The following is a 20,855-nucleotide window of genomic DNA, read 5'->3' on the forward strand; positions in this document are numbered from 1 at the left end:
CTTTCCGTACCACTCCTGCCTGAGTGGGTTTAGTGTACCCGGACAGGCCTCTCTCACTGACCTGGCAGCCGGAGTATCACTCGAACATTTGTAGGAAAAGTCCCTGCCACAGACCCTCCTTGGTGAACGTCAGGGAGACACCTCTGCCACAGGCCCTCTCTGATTGTAGTTACGGAGAAAATCCTTCTTAGATGAATTACGCCTGGATCTCCCTCTTTATGTCGCCCAGGTACTGACTGACAGGTGATCAATCCTTCAGTGTCCGGCTACCTTGATCCCCGGTGGTTTGTCGAAATCCTATTGGACCGCCAGCCTCTCATTGGCGCTCCTCAGACGGACTCCCCACCGAACAGCAAATACAGCTTGGGATCCTCAAAGGTGGGAACCCAGTCGCTCACTGGGTCCCCGTCGCTGTTTAAACCACTACACATTTTTGTTGCAATGCTGGTTGAAATACAGCCTTTTATAAGCTTATTTACAAAGTGACAATATGAAAATTGCTTTGGGTGCTGAAAATTGTGTGTCTACTGACTCCGATTATGGATATCAAGTCTGAATTACATGTCAAAAGAAGGAGAAGACAAGAAAGTAATTCAGCAGATGTATAACAGTCAGGGAATCTATTCTGTTGCACCTCTGCATAAAAATCAGAATGCTATTAATGCATTGTCTAATGGTGATATAATTCCATTATGCCACCGACACCGTCCCCTACCCCCACCCTCAGCCCCAGAGCTCTGCCTGGGTCAAGAAGTTTACATTATCTCATGGTCCACTGCAATGACCTATATAAAATGCAGACTATAGAAAATAGTGCTGGGATTCAGATTTTTGCACACTTGCAGTGTTTCCTAAATTTAAAACATACTTGTTGATTTGTTGTCTGAAGTTGTTCCTTAACCCCCTTGGCGGTAAACCCGAGCGTGACTCGGGGTTGGTTTTCAATGATAGGATCGGTATCCCAGAGTCACGCTCGGGGTGGACGTGCAGAGTGTGCAGCGGCGCGGCTTACCTTCTCGCTGGATCCACAGGCAAGTTACTTACCTTGTCCCTGGATCCAGCGATGCCACTGCGCTGTGTGAGCGAGCGGGTCCTCCTCGCTCGATTCACAGTGTCCCCGTGTGCCGCCGCTCCGTTCCCTGCGACGTTACGACGCACGGGGGCGGAGAACGGTGCCAAATTCAAAAAGTAAACAAACACAGTACATACAGTATACTGTAATCTTATAGATTACAGTACTGTATGTACAAAATACACACCCCCCTTGTCCCTAGTGGTCTGCCCAGTGCCCTGCATGTACTTTTATATAATAAAAAATGTTCTTTCTGCCTAAAAACTGTAGATTGTCCAAAAGTGTCCCTTTATGTCAAAAATGGTTTTAGATCAGCTAGAAAACAGCGATAATAAATTATAATCACTTGCAGAATTGTGCGATAGCGATTTGTGGGGAAATTCGTCATAAAAATAAATAAATAATGACAGCGACAATTCTGCTACTGAGCAAATTTCAGTGATTTTGATTTGATTACATTATTGAATAATTTTTATTATAATTATATTATTATTTGTTATAATTATTTATAATTATTTATTATATTATAATTTATAATTTTTTTTAAAAAAAAAATCATGCCCGGGATGCCTACAAGACTCTTGCTTGGTCAGATTTAAGTGAGTTATTTCTAAAAATTACAGGCCTACAGTATAAAACGCCAAATTTCCTTGCAAAATAATTGTACCGCTTTTGGTACGTAATTCCAGACAGAATCATACCGCCAGGGAGGTTAAAGCTATAAAATAAGATATATGTGGTGTAATACTTTAACATGTTTTAATAAGAAAAACCCACAGCAAAATCAAGACAAGAGGTGTAGGGGCTGCTAAGAGGAGTCACAAGGCATAAGTAGGTAACATGCAATCCTCACCTCCTACCCTGCAGCTTGTAGATAGCACATCTGCATGCTCGCGCGGATGTGGATCTTGGTTGAAGAGAGCTTCTTTAGGAGTTCCCCCTGGATGCACTGAGAGTTGAGAAGCCTTCTGGTGCCGCAAAATGGCATTTTGTGGATTGCAGGGCTCTATAGGGTTTGTCGTGAAGCCAGAACATAAGGATGAAGTCAACTTGCGGACTGTCGTGGTGGATGTGCTGATGGAGGTCCTGGACCTAAGGGTAAGAGGCATATTGTATCTACAAGATTTTCCTCAGCAGAGGATTTATGACATTACAATTGTTTTGGTTGAGGTTTGTTGGAACATCTACAAAAAGGTGAGGAATGCGGTGAATGTGGAGATATTGCTGAAGTTTGACGCCTCTTTTAATGCAAGAATTGAAAACCATTGTGATCCACATGTATAACCCCTTTGCAGATGCAAGTTTGGTAAGTGATCTTTACATGTGGATCTTTATGGTGGTGATGAAGGGGGCATCAGAGGCAGAAATGAGTGACTACTGTGAGGTGGTGAAGCGGAATTTGTGTGAGGAAGACACTGAATCACTGTTAGACCCTGAATGTGGAGGTAGAGGCAGTTGTGAAAAGTATGAAAAAGAATGAAGGGGGGGGGGGGGTGGCTTACCTGTGGAGTTCTACATAAAATTCAGGCCCGTGGTGAAGGAACATCTGTGCGAGGTGATGAGGACCTGTGCGGAAAAGAAGGAGTTAACAAAATCAATGAGGAAAGGGGTAATCACACTGCTTTACAAAAAAAGGGGGCTCAGCGTGATATTAGTAATTGGCGACCTATAACACTTCTAAACAGTGACTATAAAATTCTTGCTAAATTGCTGGCTGACAGAATGAGGAGCATTATCAATAGAGTCATTGGGGAATGGCAGGTTTCTGCTAACCTTATTCTATTGAGGGATTTGGTATATTATATGCAAAGTAACAATATGTCATTGGCAGTGGCTGGCATTGACCTTGAGAAGGCCTACGACTGGGTGGTGCATATTCACAGTGTTGAGGCAGATGGGAATGCTGGAAGATTTTGTCAAGCTGGTGGAGTGGAGGGGAGGAAGGAACTTTGGGGGCACACAGTACTCAGTGGTTGGCTTTGGCTGGCCACAAGGAGAGGGGTCCGCCAAGCCCTTTGGCTAGTTGGACCATGTCGTATCCTATGGCCCTGTCAAGAGCCTTGCGCCCTGGGGGATTAGGGACTTGAGGATTAGGGATTAGGGACTTGAGTCCAGGTAGTGGACCCTATGGCTGACTTCTGCGGATGGACCCCTGGGTGGTTCAGAAAAGCAGGTACTCTGAAGCACCAAAACTGATCACACTGGGAGCTTTCTCAGGGCACGGATTCTAAGAGCCAGCAGGTGTTCACCAGTGCCCCCAGTGTCTCCTAGCTCGCGCTCCCAGCAGACTACTGGAGGTTGGAAAGAAAGCAGCAGCCTGGAACAACAAGGATAGTCAGGAGATAAGCCAAAAGGTCAGGGCAACAAGAAGCTAGGGATAGTCAAAGAACCCAACAAAAGGTTGGGATATGAAGCAGACGAGGATAGTCAAGAACAAGCCAAGGTCAGTAAACAGGATCAGATGTAGGACACAGAGCAATGAGCACATGGAAGCTAAAACACACAATTTTGATCAGCAGGACTGGCTTGCTGTGCACAGGTTAATATAGAGTTCCCTGATAGGGGCTGAGGTAAAGCCATGCTTTGAGGAGAAATTACTTAAAGGGGTGGTTCCCCCTAAAACAAATTTCTAACAATACATTCGGAAGACTGCTTACACTGCGGGTAGGCTGGCTTTTTTTTTTTTTTTTTTTTTGTACATACCTCGATATCGCCGTTTCATCCCTCGACTTCCGGGTATGAGTCTTGTGGCGGTGGGCGTTCCTAGTTGATTGACGTTCCTCCGACCGATGCATACTTGACGTCACGACTTTCCGAAAGAAGCCGAACGTCGCTGCGCAGGCGCCGTATAGAGCCGACTCTATACGGCGCCTGCGCAATGACGTTCGGCTTCTGTCGGAAAGTCGTGACGCGCAGTATGCGCCGGTCGGAGGAACGTCAATCAACTAGGTTCAGCAAGACTCATACCCGGAAGCCGAGGGATGAAACGGCGATATCGAGGTATGTACGAAAAAAAAAAAAAAAGCCAGCCTACCCGCAGTGTAAGCAGTCTTCCGAATGTATTGTTAGAAATTTGTTTTAGGGGGAACCACCCCTTTAAGCAGACAGGTGAGAGTGGCTGGCCTCTAAAGCTGAACACATGGAAAGGTAAGCTGACAGATAAACATTACTGCATAACCATGACAAAGGGTGGACAAAGCACATCCTTAAGTGTACTTTTGAGGATGAGTACACATGCAAATTTTTTGTACACCAAATGGTTTTGTTTTTTTGGCGTCTTCAGCATCACCGTGCATTAAAAAAATAAAAATAAAATCTAGTTTTAAATTTTACAATTATATTAAGCATGTAAGAAGAATGGTGAGAAAAGGACCTATATGGAAGAGCACATCGTTCATGTGTGCCTGGGTAATGGAGCTGTAACTACAGCATCCTGTAGATGACAACTTCAGCCAAACAGGAAGCAAAAGTCACCGTGAGGTCAGTCAAGCAGTGCATGAGGAAACAGCCACTGGATAGATAAGTCACAGTTATAAAGCCATCATGTCATGGCACATCCAGAAGCAGAGGGAACTGATATGAGCAATGGATTTAATAAGTGGAATATGCAAGACAGGTGGCATTTCACATCAACCATGAATATTTCATGTCACACAGTCCTCCGCACACGGGTGACCTCATTGCCAGTGGACCAAACATTTCTACTTGCAGGCTTGTATTGACTAACACATTTCCTTCCCTTTTTCAGAATGAAGGCATAGATTTGCTCAGACAAAACAACCATCCAGCGTAATTTATTACCACTATTCTGAATGACTTGTTCAAGGAATAAGCGTACATTTGATGGCATCATTTATGAAGGGGAGCTAATACTGACAGGTGTGGGGAATTATGGCAATTTCTTTATTAAAGCGAACCTTCTCCCCCCACCACGTTCACTAATAATTACATCTGCATGCTGTTATGGAATCATTTCTCATTTATTAGCTAAACATTTTTTGCTTTTACTGTTACAGTTTTTCCACTTCCTGGTTTCCTGAGGCACTGGTGATGTGACTCTGGCCTCACAGATGCATCCTGGGAAGTTCCTGTCACATGTTCTAGGAGGCAGACCCAGATTTCCAGGAAGTAAAGGGAGATGGATTCATTCACCCTTAGTGAAAATGACCCCCTCAAGAAAAATGGAGAGGAAAAGAAAAATAAGGCATTCAAAGAATAAAAAGCCTGCAATTTTCTATAAGTATCTGTTTGTAGATTGCCATTGCTAAACATTTCTTTTGCTTTTGTCATACGATAAGAGTGACATTTCTCTTAGAGGCTGTGTTCGTTAACAGCATAAACTGTTATTAGATAAAATGTACCTTCATACTAGTCTCTGCAGCATCACGAGGAGTCCTTCCAGTCTTTTACACTTTTTAGTAGAGCAGGGAAGTCAAAAACGATTTAATCGTGGGCTGTATCAGCTGTATGGTTGCCCTCAAAGGGCCAGTTGTATCTGACGTGGGGTACGTACAGAGTGCAGGGTTCAGGAGTGTGCTGTGTACAGAGTGCAGGGTTCAGGAGTGTGCTACGTTCAGAGTTCAGGAGTGGACTACGTACAGAGTGCAGTGTTCAGGGGTGCGCTATGTGCAGGGTTCAGGGATGTGCTACATACACAGTGCAGTGTTCAGGAGTGCGCTACAATCAGAGTGCAGAGTTCAGGTGTATGCTACACACAGAGTGCAGAATTCAGGAGTGTGGTACATAGTGCAGGATTTAGGAGTGTGCTATGTGCAGGGTTCCGGAGTGCGCTTCGTGCAGGGTTCAGAGGTGCGCTGGCTGGGAGGACTACATACAGTGTGTAAACCCAACCCCCACCCAAAGCTTCCTCACATCTTTCTCTCCTACCTGGCCTGGCTCTAGAAAGTCCCTGTGTAGGCAACTTTGCCTCGCCTTACAGGGAGATCATTCTCTCTCTCATATTCTGTAGATCTGCCCCCACAGTGCCCCACCATGAGCGTGTGCAGGGATCTGTTAATTCCAAGAGCTGCTGAGATCAACACTGTCCCTTGTAAACACAGAAGGCTTCTATTTTTACAAGTGACAGCAGGAAACAGGAGCAGAGGGTTAAGGCCAGATGTGGCGGAATAGAGTTCCGCCACATTCTGGCTGCCAAACTAGGGTGACCACATTTTCAAACTACCATTCAGGGACACCCTCCCTTCCCAAAAATCAGCTTGTGCTGTAACGAATCACAGCACAGTGATTGGACACAAGAGGCAGGATTTATGATTTCTCCAATCACAATCAGGGGGCAGGATTGTGCTCCTCCAGGCATTCCCGGCGAGGACGAGTACTGTCAGTGAGTAAAGTGCTGATGTGGCAGCCTTTTTTGGGGGTATCAGATTGGCCTGGGGGGTGGCTGTGTCAGTTTCATTCCAGGACACTGTATTGTCCTGGAATGAATGTGCCCAGGACAGATCTGCAAAATGCGGGACTGTCCCAGGCAATCCGGGACACGTGGTCATCCTATGCCAAACTGGGTGTGAGGGCCACAGGGCCTTGTATTTGACATATGTTTAGTGAGAATATGTATGCCCCTTGCTCCCACCCCATAGTTCAGGCTTGGGCATTGTTACATGAAGGGAATGCATATACTTACAGTATGTAAATTGCACCATGAGAATGTCACAATTTGCATATTAAAGTGTTACTAAACCCACAACAATAAAATCAGTCTGTACCAGCCATACAGCTCACCGGTGAAAGTGGAGGTCACGCAGAGCGGAGTCTCAAACTAGTTGAGACTCCAATCTGCGTGACCTCCACTTTCACCATGATCCTCCCCTTGGGGACTACTCTAGCCCGGTGATCTGTATGGCTGGTCTCGCTATATATTCATTGTCCTGTATTATTGTTTTGATGTATTTTATGATTATGTCTGTCTTTTTGATACCATGTTAATAAATTTATATATATATCTTTTACCTAATTACTCTCTGAGTTTACCTGTCTATACAGTACCGATATAGTCCTCTTGCCCCCTCCTCTCTTGGTCTTTTGGGTCTTTGGGGTCCCTTTAGTCCTGATCCTGTCATATAGAATGTACCCTACTGAATGTCTTAAATGTCATACATGTACTATATATTTCTGGTTTATACCAAACAATCATCTTGTTTTGGAGCAATTCAAACTTCGCCTTTGCGCAGCTTCTCTGTCCACCTACAGACATACTGTACCTAGTGATTCCTCCTGTATTGATTTGTATTGTAACTGTACTGTCTGCCCTAACATTGTAAAGCGATGCGCAAACTGTTGCTGCTATATAAATCCTGGATAGTAATAATAGTAATTATCTAGTGCTAGTTTATCAGTGAAAAAACTATGGTAATCACAAAGTTTTTTAAGCCTTTATTCCCCACAATTATCCTCACTTAGTGACATCAGTGATGTCAGTGGGAACCTCACAGACATTTGATTGTCATGCCATCAAGCCCAAAACTACCAAATTGGGAGACCATCATCTAAAGTCTATGGCAGGGGTGCCCAACCAGTGGCCCGCGGAGCCCTTGGATGTGGCCCGCGACCTCCTGCTCTGGGATGAAATAGAATAGAATACTTTTATTAAAGGTCCGTTTTATTACTAAAATCACAGGGTATATATGGGCATATCTGTTCTGCAGTGGTTACTGGGCTGCTTTCAAACTGATCCGCAGGTCACAGAGCAATGCACCTGCGGGTTACCTGCACTGAGCCATAGACTTCTATTACTAGTGAGTTTGGTGAACTTTCTGAAAGTGAACCAAACCTGCAGATATATAATAGAAGTCTATTGCAATGTGCAGGAAAGCCAAAGGTACACTGCATTGCACCAGCAGTGCGGGTTAACTGCAGCGCATCTGTATGAAAGCAGCCTTGGGCCCCTTTCACACGGTCAGTTTGACCCATTCACCTCTAAGGAGTGTCAGATGTAAACCGACTTGCGTCCTACCTCCAATCCAAACCGAGTATCGTGAGCTGTGTCCGCTCATATACATGCATATACAGAGCAGACACGGACCTGCCATCCACCGACTCCGCTCATTGTGGTCCGCGACCAGTTACCAAGACTCTTAAGTGCCCCTCGCTCTTCAAAAGGTTGGGCACCCCTGGTCTATGGCATCTTTAAATGGGCAGGATTACTTATAATAGATTTAACTTTACCACTTCATTGGCTTTACTTACGGAGAATGACTCTTGGAACAGAGATTTCGATGTAAGAGGTCAGACAGCTTATGCTATGTCAACTGTCAGAATTTATACTGACTACAAACACTGTCTTCAAGCTCCTAAGTATCCATAACAGTACCAAACACGGGCTTCTCTTGTTGTCTATGTCACTTTAAACTAGGGTCGATGCTACCACTATGCAAACTGGGCAGCCGCCAATGGTGCACTGCTGCCTAGGGCGCCTGCCCACTGGTGTTTCTACTCTTTTCTCTCTGCAGCAAGCAACTAAGTCTCAGCATCAGCAGGCAGCTGCCACTCCGTTCACACATAGTGTGAGAGGCGCAGCAGAGCACTGTGTCTGTGTCCCCACTCCCGAATGAATAGAAGCAAACAAACATTCATTGATGGGCACTGGTAGGCTGCATTGATGGTCGCTGGTAGGCTACATTTGATGGGCGCTTCATTAAACAGGTGGGGTATACATGGGCAGGACAAAGGGTGTGGGATCAGGGGTGGAGCCAAAGGAGGCGGCAAAATTAGGTTTAAAAAATGCTTGCATCAGCCCTGCTTTTAACTACATTGATCTGTTATTTAATACTACCTGAGGTCAGGTAGTCCTTGAAGCAACCAGGGCTTTTTTTCAGGGGGAACCTGGGGGAACTCAGTTCCACCACCTCTGGCTCAGCCCTTGGGGGGGGGGGGCTGCTCACCGCAATCACTTGTAACCACAGAAGTCTGGTTTCTGTGTTTACAAGTGACAGCTCTGCACTCTGTGTGTAACCCCCCTGAACTCTGCACTCTGTATGTAATGCAATCCTGGTATCTAATGCCCCTTTAAGACCTTTCTACTGTTTGTGAAATCTGAAAGGGGTCGTGGTTGAGTTCCTGCACCTATTTTCTGAGGAAAAAAAGCTCTGGAAGCAACAATTATCATAGGTGAACTCTCACCTCTAAAACTGGTCATACACACATAGATTTCTTTAATTTAGCTTGTGTCTGAACAGATTCCTCCATCTACACATCTAAACAGCACAGATGACCAAACATCCCATTGAGGCTATTATATCCTGACAGCTGGTGCCGAAGGCTTTCAGAATACAGTGGGCACTGGGCATTGCCATACAGTGACTACAGCTGATTGGCTGCAGACACTGTTTGGCTGAGCTCCTTCAAATTTTAAGTCGAAGTATGTTGGGCGGTAGTCCTCAGCAAATTGTACTCTTTGGCCTAGATTGCTCTTATTTAATTGTCAGTCTTAACAGTGCAAGTCTCTTTCACTAAAACAGCTACCTTAGATGAACCCCATATTTGACAACGCTCTGGCAGGGGGCCCAGCTCGATAACTTTTAGCTTAAACACTTGGAGTACAATTCCCGATTCCACATGCCATATGTCTTGTGTGATTTCATGACATACTTTATATCAAGGGATTCTCTTTATATACAGTATGTGTATAATGTTTATATTTTGCAATGCAGGTGATAGATGGCATTTGTACAGGAGGAATGTACTATTGTGACCAATGGAATCTTTAGAGAAGTCATGTGTACTGGCAACTAGGTCTCATGGGAAATTTTCTTTGATTTAAATTTAAAAGAAAAAAATACTTTTAAAATTTGAATTTAGCACCTTTTCTTCTTACGCTAGAAACTATGTGACTGGAGGCACCATAATAAAAAGGCATTTTATAGTAATTCCCACAGACCTTTTGCTGCTAGGCTATTACATAGCTGAATTCAGAAGGTGTCATTTTACAGCTTCTTACCAAACAAGCCCTAAAGAAGAAACTTGACACAAAATGAAGGTTAGCGCACCCCCAAAGGAGCCACTGGCCTTGATGGTCCCGTTCCCCAAAACTCAGTAGACACACAGCTAGGCACACAGTATTTTCTTCTTTCCCACTGGCTCCAAGAAAAAGTCTACAGGCAGGGGCGGACTGACCATTCGGGTACTTCCATAAAGCGGAGGTTCACCCGCACAGGACACTATTTCCCCTTAGATGGATGCTCGTTTTGTCTAGGGGAATCGGCTAGATGTTTTAAAATATGATCCGTACTTACCGTTTACGAGATGCATCTTCTCCGCCGCTTCCGGGTATGGGCTGCGGGACTGGGCGTTCCTATTTTGATTGACAGTCTTCCGAGAGGCTTCCGACGGTCGCATCCATCGCGTCACGATTTTCCGAAAGAAGCCGAACGTCGGTGCGCAGGCGCAGTATAGAGCCGCACTGACGTTCGGCTTCTTTCGGCTACTAGTGACGCGATGGATGCGACCGTCGGAAGCCTCTCGGAAGACTGTCAATCGAGAAGGAACGCCCGCTCCCGAAGACCCATACCCGGAAGCGACGGAGAAGATGCATCTCGAAAACGGGTAAGTACTGCTCATATTTTAAAACAACTAGCCGATTCCCCTAGACAAAATGAGCATCCATCTAAGGGGAAAAGAGAAAAAAATAAATAAATGGGTGAACTCCCGCTTTAAGGCCCCAATGCCACTAGGGGGCCCCATAGTGGTTGCCAGCCTCAATAAAACAGGGGCAGTATGTAAAAATCTGTGTTTTTGTTACATCTGTCCCTGAAATGTCCCTTACCGACCATCCTTTTGGTCTAAAAATCCCAAGATTATAGCTGCTCCGCCTCTCCAGTACCTTCTCAGTGTGTGTTTGTATACTGTGTGTCTGTGTGTATGTATACTGTGTGTGTATATTGTGTGTCTGTGTGTGTATACTGTGTATGTATACTGTATGTGTGTGTATACAGTACTGTGTGGCCCCATAATCTATTGCCTGGGGGCCCCATAATCTCCTATTGCCTGGGGGCCCCATAATCTCCTATTGCCCGTGGGCTCCATGAGTTGTCAGTCCGCCCCTGTCTACAGGTGTCTTTTTTAACTGTACTGCTGGGTTAAACTTGGATGGGTGAAGGGGGATACCCTACAAGGACTGGCTTGCCAGAGGAAACCTCTCCTATTCTGGCAGAGAGCTTCCACAACATTCACTAATCCTGTTTTTAGCCCTAATGAAGGGGGGAGTGCTGAGCCACCAAAACACATTGGCTTCTACAAAATAAAAAATATTTTAAAAAGTCTGTACAAGCTTGTGTGGCCATCCTTTTAAAACTTCAACAAACTCCTCTGGGGATCCAGCAAGATCCCCCAGTTGCTGGTGAGCAGCCTTTAGGACCACAAACCACCCATCCCATTAAAACTCATCCACATAAGGTTCAGAGCTCCTATATCACAAAGACAACATTCACTACTGGCTGGGAAAGTGCCTAGGACTTGCTTTTGAAGAACTGAGAACTGCACAAAGTCACTATGGCTCTGCACATAGGTCAGTGCTCACAATGCCACAGGATCATCAGTTGCCTCCTTCTAATATCCACCGGGCACTCTTCAGGAAATACCATAGGAGAGCTGGACACTTTTCCCCCAACTTCCACTGGATGTCCTCCAGTGAGCTCCTCCAGACCTTAAAGCGGAGTTCCACTCATATAAAAGTCAGCGGCAACAAAAAGTGTAGCTGCTTACTTTTATTAATAGGCCACTTACCTGTCCTAGGTTCCAGCGATGCAAGCGTACGAAAGCCGCGCACTGTGATAAGCCAGGAAATCATCTGGGACCTGTGACGTGTCCCAGATGATTGCCGAGAGGGAAGATGGGGGAGGTGAACTTTCCTTCCGGCACCGCGGAGCCTCGGGAGGAAGTGGGAGCTGGAGCCCTGTAAAAAGAGGGTTTCTGCCCCCCCAAAAAAATTACATACCAAATGTGGCATGTCAGGGGGTCACCTGCTCCTTGGGTGGAACTTTGCTTTAAGATAAATCCCAGACCTTGGAAAATAGGCCCCCTTGCTTAGACTACAACTGGGACCTTGATGACCTCCAGGCAGCGTCTCCAGCAGACTGGTGCCCTGGAGCCTAGTGAATGAAGTGAAGCTATGCTGACTTCCATCATCCAATCATGTGCAAGTTTTTTTTTTTTACATGCATGTATCTGGATATTCTTTGCAAAGTGAAATTCCGCCGTAGTAACTAAACCCTGTCGCAAATTCCCTTGTAAAACACAACTTTCCTTGCAAAGTGAGCAGCTTATATGCCTTTGGTAAATTAGCTCCAGTGACTCCTGTGTGTGAAAAAACAGGGATGACTGATAGGAAGGGACTTTCAAAAAGTCACTCAGAAGAATTCCTAGTAATCCTGTATGCAAATAGGACACCAAACCAGCCATTTGAAAGCAAATCTGAAACCTTGTAGCTTTTTGCTACTGATCTAACACAGAACTTTTTGCTACATAAGAAGAAGAAGAGAACTGGAGAATATGAAATTCAGAGAAAGCTTACATATATTTTCTTGCTGCAGGCGGTGGTGGAAATATATTTATTTATTTAGGTGATCTTATCCTTTAAAGGGTCACTAAAGGAATTTTTCTTTTTAGCTAAATAGCTTCCTTTACCTTACTGCAGTCCTGTTTTCATGTCCTCATTGTTTGTTTTTGCTATGATGTTGCTGTAATCCTTCTCTGTTCTGAACAGTCTGTTTCCTGATGAAAAAAGTCATGGGAGCTTTCTCTCTGTGGCACTAATCAAGGAGGTGTGATTACTGTGTGTCTTAAACCTCTCAGAACCAATCACTTTCGTTTTACAAACCATCACTGCCCTCTATTGGCTCTGTGTCTCTGTACTTCACAGAAGCATGAAACTAGATGCATAAACGAAACTGAAACTACAGGTACATTATATGATTGATTTTTTATAAATTTTTTATCATTTTTAAAAGGAATCAGTTAACTATTATGTCTCTATACCCTGTAAACAGTAATTTCAGCAAAAAAAAATGTTTCCTTTACAACTCCTTTAAGACTTACATCATCTGTTATCACTAGGACATCACCTCTCGCAAGTTCATTCTCATGCTGTACTATTCTTTGAAAAACTTCCCTAACAAAATATTTCAGCTATTTCAGGATTTTCAGGAGCGGATCATTTACACACTTATTATTCTTATTCGGAATATTAATAATATTAATAATTATGGTTCAGCAAGCAGTTCATAGTCCAGGTATAAAGAAGACCACACAGCACAGTTCACCACCATTATCTTTATCGTTTAGGGTTCCTACCTGTTTTGAGGAACATGGCAAGCTGCAGGAGCTCAGCGACATCAGACTCCAGAGGGTCCACAATTGTTCACAGCTGTGAACCACTCCACACAATCTCATAGGCGCAGGCTTGTGGGCAGGTTGCCTGCAGTATGTTAGTTAGGCAGTTGGCTAGCTCGGACTGATGAAGAGGTTAATGTTCTTCACTTCTGTTCCCGGGCTTTTTAAACCTATTCATCGGGGAAGGCTGGGTTCCTGGAGCTTTGGCCCACTCAGAAAGATGAGGTGATTACTCTGAAGCACCAAAGAAGAGGGACTGCTGTGCCCAGCAGCCCATCGGAAATCACCAGGAGTCCGGAGAACCGCCAAGCTTTGAGAAACCCCATTAATGGACTATCACCTTGCTGAGGTATGCCTGGGCAGCCTACTTGAGTCAGTTAGGGAATGTTGAACTGAACTCTTCATGTTGGACTGTGTCACAAAATGTTCAAGTAAAGTTTCATCAACCGCATGCAAGACTGTATCCCCAAGCTCTCCGATAGGCTGACCCAGTTATACGTGGTGCACCGGGCATATCTCACCCCCCCTAAGAATCGCCCGCTTTCGACAACAGTCTTCTACCTCATGCACAATGTGCAATCAAGCGACAGGCACATTCTTCCATCTACTTTGGGCGTGCCCGGTCCTTCAGGGTCTGTGGAAGCAGATTGTGGACTGCCTCCATGATGACATGGGATCCCCATTGACCCTGGACCCCAAACAATGCTTACTGGGGATATTCCCCGATTCTGAAATAGACAAATCCACTAAAACATTTTTGCATGAAACATTGTTTTCTGCTAGAAAAATTATAGCCAGACAGTGGATGAGACCCTCTCCCCCCAGCTTCAACGACTGGAAACTAGATATAAATAACACACTTCCCTACAAAAAGTTCATATACATTAACAGAGGTTGTCCAGATAAGTACAACAAAATTTGGGATAGATGGCTTGAGTCCACAGACACATGCACTGAGGGTCCGTAAACCTGTAAATTCTTCTAGCGTACACTCCCATGAATAGCGTAGACATAAGGTTCATTTATAGTTACTGGGGCAGATTCATCAAAGAGATACGACGGCGGATCTCCTGATCCGCCGTCGTACCTCTGAGTCCAGCCGGTCGGATCTATGAGGCTGATTCATAGAATCAGATTCCGCATATATCTCCCTTAGATCCGACTGGTGTAAGTGACTTACACCAGTCGAATCTTAGGCTGCAATCTACCGCCGGCCGCTAGGTGTCGTCGCTTTTTTTTACGCGTCGGATATGCAAATGAGGAGAACCGCCGATTCAAGTCCGTACGCCCGCCCGTCGCTTTTTTTAACGTCGTTTGCGTTCGGCTTTTTCCGGCGGATAGCTACCCCTGCTATATGAGGGGTAGCTAATGTTAAGTATGGCCGTCGTTCCCGAGCCGAGATTCAAATTTTTACGTCGTTTGCGTAAGTCGATCGGGAATACGGATGGCCGCAATTGACGTAGCCGCCGCAAACAATGACGTCCTAGCGACGCACTGGGAAATTTCGCCGGCGGCGCATGCGCAGTTAAATCGGCGCGGGAACGCGCCTGATTTAAATTGTACACTCCCCCTAGCCGCGGAATTTGCATTCCGCCGGGGGAGTTACGATCCGACGGTGCAATTTTCGAGGTAAGTGCTTTGTGAATACTGCACTAGCCTCGCTAAATTGCACCGGCGGATCGTAAAACACGTAGATCGAGCGGATCTAAAGATCCGCTGATCTACATGAATCTGGCCCACTGAGTCCATTGTTCGATCTGAAAAGTTTTTTGATCTACTGTGCCTATATGTGTATAAGCCATATTTCTTTGTTTTATGCATTTCTCCAGTATTGCCTTGTAACTTGCAGAACTATGTTCCAAATGTAAATTGTTTAATAAAAACTTTTTTAAAAAAAAAAGTTGCATCAACCACTTAAAAAAAAGCTTGTTTGGCTGTACTTCTGTTGTGGATCACAGAAGTGCAATTCGTTCTGCACTCCTGTGACCCATTTTCAGCAGACAGTGAGTTGGCTGAAGTCCGCTGTTGGATGATGTCACAGAGCCAGTCCAGGATCTACCCCGATGCCTGGACTGGCTCCCACTCAGCCTTTCAGTAAGCTGCTGAGAGCCCGAGCTTGATTGATCATTCAGTTCTCAGTCTAAAGCTGAATACACACTATACAACTTTTGTTGTTCGATTTCCTTTACCTTCAACTATGTGGTGCAAGGACCTCCCTGATTGCATACAAATTGAAAATGTTTAGGTTTGACCTCATTATATGGTTTTGGTTATTCTAAAGGAATAAATCTAAAGAAAATTGTATAGTGTGTACCCAGATTTAGAGCATAGTGCAATTTTCAAGGATGGTCCAAGCATACAGTATGTATCATATAGTTATTCAGATAAGTCTTATGGCCTGTACACATGATCCGAAAATCGGATGAAAAATACCGCTTTCGAAGCGATTGTACGATAATCGAATCATTAGTACAGAGCTTTCGAGAGCCGATCACGACAGTTTACAGTTTATCCGATATTATCCATTTGGACAAACACAAAAAAAAATATGTATTCTGACGTTTGAGAATTTTCGTAACTTTAGTAACCTCTTAATTTTCTATATGCGACTATCATGCAAAAAAATGGATCACAGATAGAAAGTGTATGAAAAATTTTATTTAAATTTTATTGCATGAATAAACAAATCATGATGAAAGGCATGATACAAAACATTGGATAAAACCAAAACATATGAATGAAAAACACAGAATTAAAAAACAACTAAGAACCAAAGCCCAGAGGCTGTCAAGATGACAGACTATCCAACACGTTTCGAAAAACACTCATAGTTTATATCTTCTTCAGGGATTACACCAGGCTTTTTATTTTCAAAGCTGAAAGTTGAATTGCCGTTAAGAGCGTTTCATCAACCCAAATATGATAATTCAATTAGGAGTAGAGGATCAGAAGAGAATATCCATCCGTCACATGCACGTGTAGGTTAGATTGCCACACACCCAGGGGGGATTTTTTCCTATGTGGATGCTGTGGTGAGTAGGAGGAAATCCTGGTCGCCAGAAATGTCTAGGGATTCATATTTTCAGAAGTTTTAGCAATAATATGCCACACAGATCCGTAGAAGATCAGCCAAATATTTAGCACGATCTATTGTCCATGTCCTAATTTTGTCTGATAGTTGGACAGGGCCCGGAAGATGAAGGGGTATATGCTAAACTGATGAATCTTTAATGATCTCACTCCTGGACGGGCCCAACGTTGGTCCTATTATCAGCCAACACAGCAGAGTGCTCCATTTTCATGTCCAGGCACTGGCATGTTTACTTTGGGAAGCCAGCAGCTTGCAGCTTCGCAGCTGGCTTACCATTGCACATCGTGAGCAGCAGTGCGCTTTGTGAATCGTCCCGCCCCTTTCTTGGTTTCTGGGACCTGTAACATGTCCCAGAAGGCTGCAGGGGAAGAGGGTGCCCAAATTCCACTCCGATTGCCGTGGTGAGCCAACTGGAAGTGGGTGCAGGTACCTTAAAAATGTCTAAGCTGGGGGCGCATGCGCGGCGCTGATCGGGATGGACGCCTGAGGCTGTAGCTCCGCTCCACTCCGGACCAATATCACTGCTAGAGGGCCATACGATCAAACTTTTCTCCCCAATTTTAACACCCCTCAAGCCGCAACCTAGTAGTGCATGCCGCCGAAGAGGAAGAAACAGTCCAAGGGCCCGGCTCAGCACACATTGACGCACTATCTCCTCCGTGCACGGGAGCAGGACAACATGTCGCAAGATGGCGCCGCCGAGGATCCGGGCCTACAGTTCCCTCCGCTGCTAGCCTCACCACCGCGTGTGTCTCCTGCATGGGGTTTGGAGACGAACCGGGAGCACCAGGCCGGATTATCTAAGGCGGATCTTGATGCCAGCTTGGAGTCTATGTACGAGAAACTGGCCTCCAAGTTCCAAACGGAACTCCACAAAACCTCCCACACGTTGTCGCAGGAGATCGCGGCCCTCGGCTCGAGAACCGATCTCCTGGAAACTAAGCACGACGAGCTGGCGTTGGCCTATGGGGACCTAAGCAGGGAATATGACTCACTATCCACAGCGTTTATACAAATGCAGTCCCAAATCGAGGACCTGGACAATCGTAACAGGCGCCATAACCTACGCCTGCGGGGGGTCCCTGAATCAGAAACGGAACTTATTCCCACGGCCATCAAGATCTTTAAGTCCCTACTCCCTAACTGTGATTCGGCGGCATTCACCTGCGACCGCATTCACAGGGCTTTGAGACCTAAGCCACCCCCTGACAAACCCCCGAGGGACATAGTCCTTTGTATGAAGGACTTCCTTATTAAAGAGGAGATCCTGAGGGCTGCGCGCTTGAAACAACGGATTGTGTTAGATGAGCATGTTATCCAGATCTACCCAGACATCTCCCCAGCCACCCTTGACAGCCGCAGGGGCCTGAAGGAAGTCACGGTGATTCTCCAATCAGCCAGGATTCGCTATAAATGGGGATTCCCCTTTAAGTTGTCGATCCCCCACAACGGTACAACTTACACCGCGACTTCCCTACTGGAGGGGCAGGAAATCTTAGTGAAGTTGGGCCTCCTGGACGCGGCCGCGATCCGTCGCCCACCCTCCACACCTAGACCTGCTCCGATCTGGCAAACACCTCCGCCTCGCAGAGACAGAAGGAGAATCAGGTACGATCCTGGGGACAGAAATCTTAACTAACCTACACCTGTAGCCCCGCATGGGACATTTCTACACTTCCTCTTTGGCGACCACTACCCTCTGCGATGGAACAGTTTACAAGTTTTTTTTTTATTAGGCTATTTACTTTGATCCTCCATCCATCTATATGGCTCTCCCCCGGGAGTCGGTCCCGCGGAGCCGTGGCATGTCCTCCCCACCCAGCTACATTGAACTTCCTTTGTTTTCTTGTGTTAGTGTCGAATCTTTTCCACTACACGTTTTTGGACCAGCTGGGCTCGAGACCGGGTTGTCTCGTTTTGTTCTGATTTTCTTATTGTCAGGTTGTGTTCTTATCTACCTGACCCAATGTTTAGGTGCTGCATTTTGTTTTATTCTCTTTTTTATTTTTATTTCTGGTTTTCATATATTTTTTTTTCAGGTCAGCGATTTTATACTTATACTTTAAATACCTGTCTTGCTGCTAAACTATGTGCTCCACGGATGTGGGCTCTGATTGAAGTTCCCTGGCGCTATTTTTATGTTCATGGGTCTATGATTATGGTGGCGCCCCTAGAAGGTAATACTTTTAGGTCATTCCCACAAAGGGCATTTCGCTCTAATTTAAACTTGCAAATTATAATTCCCTTTTTCTCCCCTTATGCCTGTCACATGTATCTCACATAATGTGAAGGGGTTTAACTCCCCGATTAAGCGGCGTAAAGCCTTCGGCATGTATAAATCTTTGGGTGCCAAGGTCATTCTTCTACAGGAGACCCATTTTGCTCATTCCTCCCATCCCAAATTTTTCCACAGACAATTCCCTCAAGCTTACTACTCTCTCCACTCCTCTAAATCTAGGGGCGCTGCCATTCTCTTGCACTCATCCTTTCCTATGGAGGTTAAGCAAACTGTAAGAGATTCTGAGAGTAGGTATGTTATAATCAAGGGTCTGGTGAATAACAAAGAACTGACTATTGCCAGTGTCTATGCCCCTAGTGATGCTCCTGTCTCATTTTTTAGCTCCTTTTTTGCCACCTTGTCCAAGTACCAGTCCTCGCATATGATAGTTGGGGGGGATTTTAATATGGTGGCCAATGCTAACTTAGACAGATGTACCACCGCTGCCAATGCCAGAGCTTTTCCTAAGACACTGACAAGAAGTCTTCTGGACCACCAATTGGTGGATACCTGGAGGGCACACAATGTGGGCGTTAGAGAGTTTACCTTCTACTCCCACCCTCACAATAGCTCAGCTAGGCTGGATTATATTTACGCATCTCCAGTTCTATTGGCTAACTCCTCATCCTCCTCGATACACAATTGCGTTTGGTCGGACCACCATGCAGTTTCTTTCACCATGAATGTAATTGGTTTGCCCGCTTCCCCTTATTCTTGGCGCCTTAATGAAGCACTTCTGTCTGATGCTGCAGTTCAGCCAGAGGTGGAGAAGGCCATACTGGAATATTTCACATATAATGCCATCCCTGAAACCCCGTTTGCTACGGTCTGGGCCGCCCATAAGGCGGTGATCCGTGGAAAACTAATTGGAATTTCCGCGGCGCGTAACAAACAGAACAGACATAAAATTCTGTCACTTTCGTCGGAGTTAGACCTCCTTTATAAAAAAGCAGATTCTTTGCATTTGGACTCCACTAGGCAGGCGATAGACCAGAAACGTCTGGAGTTAGATACTCTGCTCTCGGACAGGGTTGAAAAGTCTCTGAGATGGTCGAGGGCGCGGTTTCTGCTTCATAGCAACACGGCCTCTTCCATGTTTGCTAGGAAATTGAATCAGCAAACGCGCCCTCCACATGTTTACAGACTAGATGTGGGCCCAGGCCGTACCTCCTCCCACCCGCAAGAGGTGCTTCGGCACTTCACGCGGTTCTATTCCACTTTGTTGGCGGCCAGACCCTCGGAACCCTCAGTACAGAATGATCCCTGGTTCAGCCCCAGGGCCCGACGGGTTTTCGTCAATGTACTATAAAAAATTCTCTGAACCACTGTCCACTAGATTGGCCCAATTTTTTAATTTAATTTTGCAGGGTGGTAGCTTCCCTGAAGAAATGTTGCTCGCCAACATGTCCTTGATCCCTAAACCCAATAAGAATCATGCTCTCCCCCAGAATTATAGGCCCATATCGGTAATTAATAATGACCTTAAAATCTTCTCTAGGATCATGGCCGATAGATTAGCAGGAGTTTTCCCCTCTCTTATCTCCCCCTATCAGTCAGGCTTTATCCCCCATAGGCTTATCACAGATAATATCCGCTTAGCCACGAACATTATACAGGATGCCAACTTATTTTCCCGTAAACTTTTCTTATTGGGCCTGGATATACATAAGGCCTTTGATAGTGTCTCCTGGAACTATCTATCCACGCTTTTGCCCCGTATGGGCTTCCAGGGGGAATTTTTTCATGCGTTTCAGGCATTGTACCAGAACCCAAAAACACGAATCCGAATCCCTGGGTGCAGCTCAGACTTTTTTAGTTTAGGAAGGGGCACGCGCCAGGGTTGTCCCCTTTCCCCTCTTATCTTTGCATTAGCCCTTGAACCCCTGGCCATTGCCATTTTAAATAACCCTGATATACGAGGATATACCAAAAGTTTTTCCACATACAAGTTCTGTATGTATGCGGATGATGTTCTAATGTTTGTCACTGACCCCTTGCTCACCTTGCCCCCTCTGTTGTCCACTCTGACTGCCTTTGCGCGGGTCTCCGGTCTCACGGTCAATGTTTCGAAA

General features: G+C 45.4%; 1 long non-coding RNA gene across 1 annotated transcript; it reads right to left on the reverse strand.

The window, feature by feature from the left end:
• Positions 1 to 1,777: 1,777 nt before the first annotated feature.
• On the reverse strand, positions 1,778 to 5,243 carry LOC120936355. Its single transcript, XR_005748607.1, has 3 exons — positions 5,087 to 5,243; positions 2,575 to 2,638; positions 1,778 to 2,164 (listed from the first exon to the last, which is right to left on the reverse strand). It is a non-coding gene; the product is annotated as an uncharacterized LOC120936355 (long non-coding RNA).
• Positions 5,244 to 20,855: the final 15,612 nt, after the last annotated feature.

This window comes from Rana temporaria, chromosome 4, assembly GCF_905171775.1.
Source record: "Rana temporaria chromosome 4, aRanTem1.1, whole genome shotgun sequence".
Taxonomy (NCBI): Eukaryota; Metazoa; Chordata; class Amphibia; order Anura; family Ranidae; genus Rana; species Rana temporaria.